This window comes from Arachis stenosperma, chromosome 2 (genome assembly GCF_014773155.1).
Source record: "Arachis stenosperma cultivar V10309 chromosome 2, arast.V10309.gnm1.PFL2, whole genome shotgun sequence".
Classification (NCBI taxonomy): domain Eukaryota; kingdom Viridiplantae; phylum Streptophyta; class Magnoliopsida; order Fabales; family Fabaceae; genus Arachis; species Arachis stenosperma.
This window is the reverse complement of record NC_080378.1, coordinates 102,404,679-102,414,868: the sequence shown is the minus strand read 5'-3', so window position 1 is coordinate 102,414,868 and position 10,190 is coordinate 102,404,679. Positions and strand designations below refer to the sequence as shown.

Here is a 10,190-nt window from a genome sequence, read left to right as displayed (position 1 = left end):
GCGTATGAATGGAGTCGGAATTGAGGAATATATATAGATGTAAAAAATAAAAAATTATTGCACGATTGTAGAATAAAAAAAATCATATATATAAAATGAAATAATTATAACAAAAAATAATTAATATATGTGATTTAGATGTTTTTAATAACTGGTAACATAGAGTTTAACAAAATATAATTCACATATTTTTTATTTATATATATGTATAGAATTATTTATGTATATGTATATATTAAAAAAATTACCGTATATATATATATATATATATATATATATATATATATATATATTATAAAATTAATATATAAGGTTATGGGAAGTTCTATCTAAATTTGACAAGAACAAGAGGACTTACATAGAAATGGTTCTCCTGAAGATAAGTTGATTATTTTTCATGATTCTTTCAAGTGATGTTAGGTCTATTTTATAAATATTTTTGGTTCATATTTTAATATTTTTAATAACCGATAACATAGAGTTTAATAAAATATAATTCATATATTTTTTTATTTATGTATATGTATATATATTAAGAAAAATTACCGTAATATATATATATATATATATAATTATTTAACAAAATTAATATATAAAATTATGGAAAGTCTCATCCAAATTTGACAAGAACGAGACGACTTACATAGAAATGATTCTCATGGATGATAAGGTAAGTTGATTATTTTCCATTATTCTTTCAAGTGATGCTAGTTCTAATTTATAAATATTTTTGGTTCATATTTTAAGTGCTAATAGTCTTTATATTTAATTTGTTTTATAGTGTGATAATAACCAATATATTTATTGATAGATTTAACTATTATTATATTATTTATGATCATATTCAGTATATATGTCTGATTTATTGAAGAAAGTAGATTATTTAAATTAATTAATAACTATTTTAGAGTTAATCCAATTAAAACTAAATTAAAAAAATAATATATAATATGTTACTTTTTTATTAATTAAATTATTATAATTTAAAATAATTTTAAAAAAATAATTTAAAATTATAATTTCAATCTTATCACGTATGTGGCATGAATAATTATACTTGTTTTTAGTGTGAAATGCCAGTTTTTTTTTTTAAAGAAATTTATAGTACATCTGACAAATGTATAGTAACATTTTGGAGGATTCAGAACATGCTTCTATTAATAGGAAGAAAGTTTTCTTAGTTTCATATATATATATAATGAGAATTAGTTTTGAGACGCATCTCTATTATATCTTGGCTAGGGTCAAGTACGGAAATAATAATTATAGTTTAAGACTTTAAGCTTGCACAGTGGGGCACTGGGACTCAAGTTCGATCTTTATCGATGGCTAATTTTGTGTATCTATGCTTGAACAAAATTTTTTTTTTTTTTTTTAGTTTGCACTAGGGTATCCATCAGGCCGGAAGCTCAATGACTAATCCCTCGGGTACTGCAGAGGCACACAAAGTGGGCGATCCTCCCAAGCAAGCAAGCTCCATTCCCATCCTTCAATGAGTATCGAACTCGGGAGAGATGGTTAAGGGACACAGACCCTCATCCATCTATGCCAACTTGCGTTGGTTGAACAAAAATTTTTAACCTTCAATTCTATATACCCAAAATACAAGAAAAAGGAAGGTCAATTATATAGTAGACCAAAATTTTGGGATTGAGATCCTATAAGGCCCATTAAGACTTTGTTTGGATATAAGAAGGAAAATGGAAGGAAATAAAATAAGAGGAAAGAAAATGAAAGGAAAGAAAATTGAAAGAAAAGTAGAGTTATTTGTATGTTGTTTGGATTAAGAGAAAATGGATGGAAAGAAAATAGAGAGAAAATTTTCTTTTGTTTGGATTGAAAGAAAAGTGAGAAGAAAGAAAATTATGTTAGAATAAAATTACATTAATATCCTTACTTATATTATATATAAATTATAATATATTAATTTTACAAGTAAATAATTTTATAAGTAAATAATTATTCATAAATTATATTATTAATCTCTTAAATTATATTTAAGAAAAAAATAAAGTTTGATAGTGTTGTAAAATTAAGAAGATTACAAGAGATGATTTTCAAATATAAAAAAAATAAAATAAAATATTTTGATCTTTTTATTAAATAGAGGGTAAATTTGTAATTATATCACTATTTTCTCTTTCTTGTTAGTTTTCATCTCCCAGCCGAAGAGAAAATTTTTTTGTGGACCCCACTCTACTTTTTTCTTTTCCTCTTCATTTTCTTTGATAAACCAAACAATGGAAAACTTGTCTTTCCACCCGTTTTCTTTCCCTGTATTTTCCTTCCCCTTATTTTCGTTTGAACCAAACACTGTGTAAGTTTAATCCCTTACGCAGTGTTTGTTTTAAGAGAATTTAGGAGGAAAGAAAACAAAGGGAAAGAAAATGGGTGGAAAATTTAATCTTCCTCTGTTTGGATCAGTAGGGAAATTGCTTGGAAAACAAAAAAGCGTATGTAGGGCCCAGCTTAATTTTTTCTGCCCAAAACTGCGAAGAAAACTGGGATGAAAGTGCCAAAATGGATAAAATTACATATATGCCCTTTCATTAGTAGCAGAACAAAATCCCTAATTCACTCTTTTGAAAAGAAAAACACGTCTCTTCTTCTTCCCTATTTTCCCGTCATCTTCAACAGCGACGCCAGAGCTTCCTAACTCCGTCGGCATCGCTGCATGAGCTTCATCATCGTAGTGACAGCTCCACCGCATCTTCATCCCTGCATCCTCATGCCAAAGGTGTGTTCTTTTTCTGTTGTAGTGGTAGTTTTTCCCAAAAATAAAATGCAAAAATCATCACAGTACATATTTTGAATTCTTCTTTTGGTTTTCAACTGAGATATTGTTTTGATTCTATGTTCTATGTATGATTCTTATGTTTGTAGTGGAAAATTAATCCATGCTTTTTTTCATTGTTTTTAATTGGGTCTTTCATCCTAATTCAAAAATCCAACCACATTCTTTGGTTTTCAACAGGATTGTTCTGTTCTTTAACTGCTCTCTCTTCTCTCCTCTTCTCCAAGGGGCAATTTTCTCCGAAGCTTCAAAGGGAAAAAACAGAAGAACCATCATAAAAGAAACACAGAGTGTACCTTAGAAACAAAGCAGAAGGAGTCTTTTGCTGGCATTGAAACAGTTTATTTCAAAAACAACCACACGCACACCAAGTGTTTGTTGGTTTGATACAAAGGTTATTATTTAACTCTTCAAACATCACTGCTCCCCCTTCCCCTTTTTGGTTCTTTTTCATTTGTTTGGTCCACAAAGAAATAATTTTTAACGCATAAGAATTTGATAAAAAATATTAATTTAAAATATTAATTAATATTAGTTAAAAATAGTAACCGTGTAATATTTTTCATGTTTTGTTCAATATTATAATTCATATTAGTGTTCTAGTAATAACAGAGTAATAGATTAATATAGTAAATATATCACAAGATGAAGATCATAAGGTCTTCCTTTTTATTTATGATTTTTGATAATATTATACAATCAACTTATCAAAGTAACTAAATTCAACGTTAGAGGAGGCTCTTATCCAATTCAGTTTTATGCTCTGATTGTCACAAGAACTACATCATAATAATTTATTATTGGATAAATACACAAGGTCTTTTAAATCTGATGAAGTGGTCCAAATATGAAAGAAAAGGATTCACTAGTGATTATGAACTCTATGTACATTATGATTAATAATGCTATGAAAAGTGGGTGTGTGAAAAACAAGTAGAAAATGCCAAAAGTTTTATCTCTTGAATGTTGCTGTATATTTAAATAATTTAAAATGAATCTTAATTAACTTAGTTTAATGAAAGATTGGTGGTGGAAAATTCATGATAAATGGATGATATTTTACATGGTAGATATTAAAGTGGTGATAAGATCAAATTTACTTCTTATAATTTATTTGTAGTGGTAAAAAGCTAATCATGTATTGGTCAAAAAGTAATTGCTAGATTATTATACTTGAGAGTGCAACTAAATCAGTAGTGTTGAGTCCCTGAACAGCAAAGAGTGCTTGAAGTTGATCCAAGGTCATTAAAGGACTTGGAAGGTTTTGTGCTAAGGTTATATTTGCTTTTAAACTATCTCCTTATGATGATCAACTCCTTATGATGATCAACTCCTTTTGTAGTACTAGCAATTTAATACTATAATATACACTTAGATACAATAACAAGGCCACTTAAAAGAACTTGAATTGGTAAAAAGAAATCCCTATTAGCAATTTAATACTATAGTATACTTGTTTCTAACTTAAGGTTACTCACTCAATAAACAAACAGTATTTAACAAGAGGGACAAGTTAGTATGGTGTAGCCATCAAATTAAAGGCAGGGGCCTACTTGAGTAAGGACATCTATGAGCTTTTGATGGCCTTTGAATTGGTCTCGTTTCCCAACCAGTACACATGTTTCTATTTGTTCTCAATTGCTCATAGATAAAGTATGTTTCCTCCTTAAAAAGTTTAAGAAATTTTAATTGGATAATTTATATTTAATTTTGTTAAATTTCAATCTATATGTATGTCATAATAATTACCGTTGATAAGTTCTATTTATATTCTTATTGTAGAAAAGCATAGCTTAATTTTTGTGTTATATACTGATATTAGTATACTATAATTATTAATAAACAAAATTTTAAGGAGCTGGGAGTTTCAAATTTAAATTTTAATGTTCATAGAATATGTACACATGTTGCTCAGTCATGACAATGATTTATACATGTTTGATTTCTTAACTTTCTTTTTTATTTGTTACCTTTTTTTATATTGATTTGATTTCTTAATTATATCATTTTTTTATTTCTTTTTTTATCTTCACAAGAAAGCATCGTTGTGCAACGCATTTTCAACTATTTTTTTACATAATATACAAAATGTTGCGTTGGTTAAATTAGTTTTTGGCCATTTAGATTATTAAGTGCTTTTAGTAGCCAAGTCCATTGAATTTTGGTGCTAATCTAATGCATTGAGTAATATATCATGTGATTTACAGTTTTCGTTTATCATTTATGACAGTGAGCTTTGGAATCGAGTTTGGCATTTACAAGTTTGCGATAAGTACCTCATAACAAGATATTTTTATACTGTGTAACGTGACACCATAATTTTATATAAAGCTTTAGTTTTATTCTTTTGTTTCACAACAAATGAATTGCTAAAACGTGACCACATATGTTACTTTCTAGTTACGTTTATGTTTCATATGTTCACCCTAAACATTATATTTTCATAGATGGATGACAAAAATATCGAGGATGCGAATGTAGAAGACATAACGAACGTCATACCTGACTTAGGATTTCAAGTAGATCAAGTCACTTCTACTGACCTGTATCATCCTGAACTAATACAAATCTTAACTCGTGTCAGGGAAGAGTTAGAAAAGAGACAACATATTTGTGTCACATCTCTTTCGTGTGTTACGGTGCATACGTTGTATTCTTTAGAATTTTTATCACAATATAGGACTAGGCAAATCAGTTACGAAAACTTGGAAAGAGAAAATAGGCGCACGCAGTTAATGACACAGTTACTGACGTCTGAAAAATGCCGCGATGTCATACGTATGGGCCCGGAAGCGTTTAGGCAGTTATGTCAAAAGTTAAGAGGAACTGGTAGAGTAAAGGATTCAATTCGTTCTACCGTTGAAGAGCAAGTCGCTAAATTCCTACATATTATAGGGCATAATGTGAAAACTAGAACCATGTCATTCTTCTTCCACCGCTCAGGGGAGACAATTAGTCGTCACTTTCACAATGTCCTACATGCTATTCTGTAGTTAGAGGGAGAGTTCTTCAAGCAACCATCTGGTGAAGATGTTCCTTATGAAATACGTAATAATAGTCGATTCTATCCGTTTTTTAAGGTACTAACTCTTTTAATTTTGTTAGTGTCATTTATGAAATTATGTATGAAATAATTACAAAACTGTTATGTGAATATGTCAATATACTTTTGAAACAAGGACTGCATTGGAGCCATAGATGGAACCCATAGTCGTGTGAAGGTATCAAGGGTGGAAGCCCCTCGTTTTCGGGGAAGAAAAGATCATCCAACACAAAATATTTTAGCTGCCTGTGGGTTTGATATGAAATTCACGTATGTCTTGGCTGGTTGGGAAGGAACTGCCTCTGACTCTAGAATTTTGAAAGATGCTTTAAGTAGGGAACATCCACTTCGAATACCCGAAGGTTTGTGATAGTGTTATTTATGATGTTGTCTATATAAAGTTAAATTCATAGTCACAGTATACAATACTTTAATTTGTGTATGTAACTGGTGTAGGAAAATATTATCTAGGCGATGCTGGATTTATGCTAAAGCCTGGGATACTGACACCATATAGAGGTGTTCGGTATCACTTGAAAGAGTATTCAGTGCGTGAGCCACAAAATCCCAAAGAATTATTCAACCACCGACATTCTTTATTAAGAAATGTCATCGAAAGATGTTTCGGAGTTCTAAAGAAAAGATTCCCAATTATAACCGGCGACACAGAACCTTATTATTCATTTGAAACTATGCGAGACATTTTTTTGGCATGTTTCATACTGCATAACTATTTAATGGGTGTCGATGTTGATCAGTCTATAATTGATGCGGTTGATCGAGAATTGCTACAAGAACAAAGCATAGATAGATCACAGTCAAATCAACCACGTGATGAGGAATATAGGCATGCATCGTTGTTAAGAGATAACATTGCATTCGAAATGTGGAATGTGTATCAATCATTATAGGTGATTATGTTTCTTGTATGTGAATATGTATATATATGAATGTATAGTTTCCACTTAGAATTGTTTGATTAGATTTTTTATGGGATTGTTACAGGTTACATAATGCCGAATAAAGGAAATAAAACAGCAGAAGCCAACCAACCTTCGAAAGACAATTTAAGATGGTCTGATGATATGGATGAAGTTTTTCTAAATGCATTAGCAGAGGAAGCATCGAAAGGTAATAGGCACGATGGCTCGTGGACAACTGAAGCATATGCCAATGTTGTGAAGACTTTGAGCATAGTAATAGGCCCTCACATAATAAAAAATCACATAAAGAATAGAATGAAGACATTAAAAGATCATTTTGCTGAGGCATATGACTTATTTCATCACTTAAGTGGATTTGCATGGAATCCTGTAACTAGAAAGTTTGAAGCTGAAGAGGAGGTGTGGCAAGACTTCATTAAGGTATCTTAAACTTTGCTTTTGTTACTTATATAATTGATGAAGTTAGTCACCAAATAATTTCAACACTTGTTTATGTAGGAGAAACCACAAGCAGAAAAATGAAAAAAAAAATGCAAATTAAGCATTATGATACTTTGAAGGAGTTGTTCGGAGCTGATAGAGTTACTGGTAAAGGAGCTGCTACGTCACGAGAAAGGATTCAAGAAATTGCTAGAGATCACATTGATTTGAATGACTCATTTGAAAACATTGGATTTTCTGACATAGATGTTAATATGGGACATGATACCCCAACGTTTCTTGCTAATTTAGATTCACCAAGTGGTCCTCATAGTCAACCGAATCAATTAGGTGGGACTTCAGCGTCAAGAGGAACAAAGCGTAAGTCTCCTATGAATGATTTTTTGGAGGCACAATATGAAAAAGTTGCTTTGGGAATTACTACCATGGCCGATGCTGTCAAAGAGGGTACTTATCTGTCTAGCAAGCTACATGACGTAGCTCAGAGACAGGTTGAATCAGCTGAGAGACAAGCTTCTATGGCTGAGAGGCAAGTTTCGGTTGCCGAAAAACAAGTCTCGTTAATTGAAAGACAAGTTGCAATTGCTGAAAAAGGGTTGGCTATTATGCAACAAAGTAGGCCTCGCCTTTATAGCGAATCAGATGTATGGGATATGTTGTCTGAATTGGGTCTGATAGGTTCAGCTCGGATGTAGTGTTATCAGTTTTTATGTGAAAATGAGCAGAAAAAGCGCCAAATCTTTGGGATCCCACCTGAAATGCGATTGGATGCTCTTTTTCATTTCATGACAGCTGCTGGTGTTCGCTTAGGAGATATGGTACTATCATAAAACATTAACCATTACAGGTATAACTTATATACGCACTTAATTTCTGATTAGTTTGAGGCTATTGCTTTCATTAATTGATTATGTGTTTCTGAGTGTCATATACTATGGATATATCTTCATGTATTTATGTTAACCATGGTTGAAAATCACTTTATGTTTATATACTTTGAGATTGATTGGTTGTTTAAATAGAAAGACATCGATATAATAGATTATCATGATCAACTCTAATCTCTGAATTAAGTTATCTTTGTTGTATATGCTCGTGCAGGAATCATAATTTGAAAATGTTTGGGAACAAGAAGGTCACAGCTTAGTACAAGTAAAATTTGATCATGTGTTAATATTTTTGACTCGGAGAAACTTTATTTTTTTGAAGTAGATGGGTACAGATGGCTCCAACTATGTAGATTTTATTTTTTGGAAGTAGGCGATGTCGCTGACCATGAAGAATTACCCTTTTGAAAAGTGTTGTTTGGTGATAAAATAGTACTCTCTAAGAGTTCTTTTGGTTATTACTTTTTTGGCGTTTTGTTATATGTTTATAAAAATTGTATATGATTTTTGGTCGCACATACTTGGAAAGAAATGCTACCAACTTTTGAGAATATTTTATTTTGTAATTACAATTTAGTGAATTTTTTTTAAATATGCTTAAGAAGATTAATGACGTAAAGTATGAGTAGTTTTTATTATTTTTTTACAAGATTATGTATTTATATATTTTTAAAAAGAATAATATATGTTTGTATTTATGACATTAAAGTATAATAGAAAATAATAAATTCATCAAAATAAATTCAAAAAATTATTATTTTTAATGAAAAAAACACGTTAAAATTTTGAAATATAATTTAGATAATTTTTTTATTAGAGAAATAATTTAAATATATTGGTATATTATAATTTATATATAATATAAAGAAGGGTATTTATGTAATTTCATTTGTTTATGATTTTCTCTCTTCCTACTTTTTCTTTCATCCAAACAAAAGAAAATTTTCCTCTCATTTTCTTTTCATCTATTTTCTCTTCATCCAAACAACATAAAAAAAATTAACTTTTCCTTTCATTTTCTTTCCTTCTATTTTCTTTCCTTCCATTTTCTTTCCTCTCATTTTCCATCATCCATCCAAACAAAGTATTAACGAGATCAAGAGCTAAAATTGTGATATCTCTGTGTCTTAACTTAAAAACCAAAAGAACAGGCGATCATAATGAAATCTAACATTTGGGCTGAAATTATGAATACATTCTTGTATTTTAAGGCAAATAATTTCAATCCTTACACAAGATTAGTAGCTAAAGTTGTGACATAATTAAAAAAACAACAAAAGAAAAGCCCATATTAATGAAATCAATATTTGGGTTCAAATTATAAATACCAAGATCATCATCTATCCTGTATTTTAGGACCCGTAAGATCAATGCTCAATTGCTCATACAAGGTTCATAACCAAAATTATGATGCCAATATTTCAACACAAAATTGTTGAAGCAATCATTATTTTTATGCAAATAATAATTGCTGCAAAGTGCAGATGAGGCAGAGTCCCACGGGCGAATCTTACACCTTGTAAAGCAATGGGAAGCAGTCCAATTAGTGAAATGAAGATGCACCCTTGAAATCCTCCCAAGTCCAAAGAAGACAAAACATGTTCCGTCAATAATGGCATGGCACCATATCAGTATTAACCTTTTTTTAATTTAATATATATATATATATGTAAAAATTTAATTTTAATGTACTGTTAGTATAAAATTGTTTTACACGTACATCTAATCAAATAATGCCATCTTAGCAAAAATAACTATTTTTAATATTAACTATGTGAATGGCCACCCAAAAGAACGGTTGTGATTACACAATTTTATAAAAAGCATGAAAATTAAACTCTATATATAAATACACCAAGATTTACATTTTTTGTATTAAAAAACAATATAATGTCACTGACACAGGGAAGAAACCATTGTGTGTTAATTTTGCTTCCAAAGAAAGCGAAATTATACTGAACAAGACTCTGTGCATGTTTGGGCGTCATTATTTTATTAAAAAAAGATATTTTTTTAATAAAAAAGATATTTTTTTATTTTTTAACGTGTTTGGCAAATTTTTAGTAGTAAAGATAAAAGCA

General features: G+C 30.0%; 1 long non-coding RNA gene across 1 annotated transcript; it reads left to right on the top strand.

Annotated features, from left to right (window-relative positions):
- Positions 1-2,577: 2,577 nt before the first annotated feature.
- LOC130961768 (uncharacterized) lies at positions 2,578-8,728 on the top strand. The gene is made up of 8 exons (XR_009079617.1): positions 2,578-2,737; positions 2,975-3,188; positions 5,025-5,874; positions 5,974-6,199; positions 6,294-6,748; positions 6,843-7,201; positions 7,280-8,069; positions 8,324-8,728. It is a non-coding gene; the product is annotated as an uncharacterized LOC130961768 (long non-coding RNA).
- Positions 8,729-10,190: the final 1,462 nt, after the last annotated feature.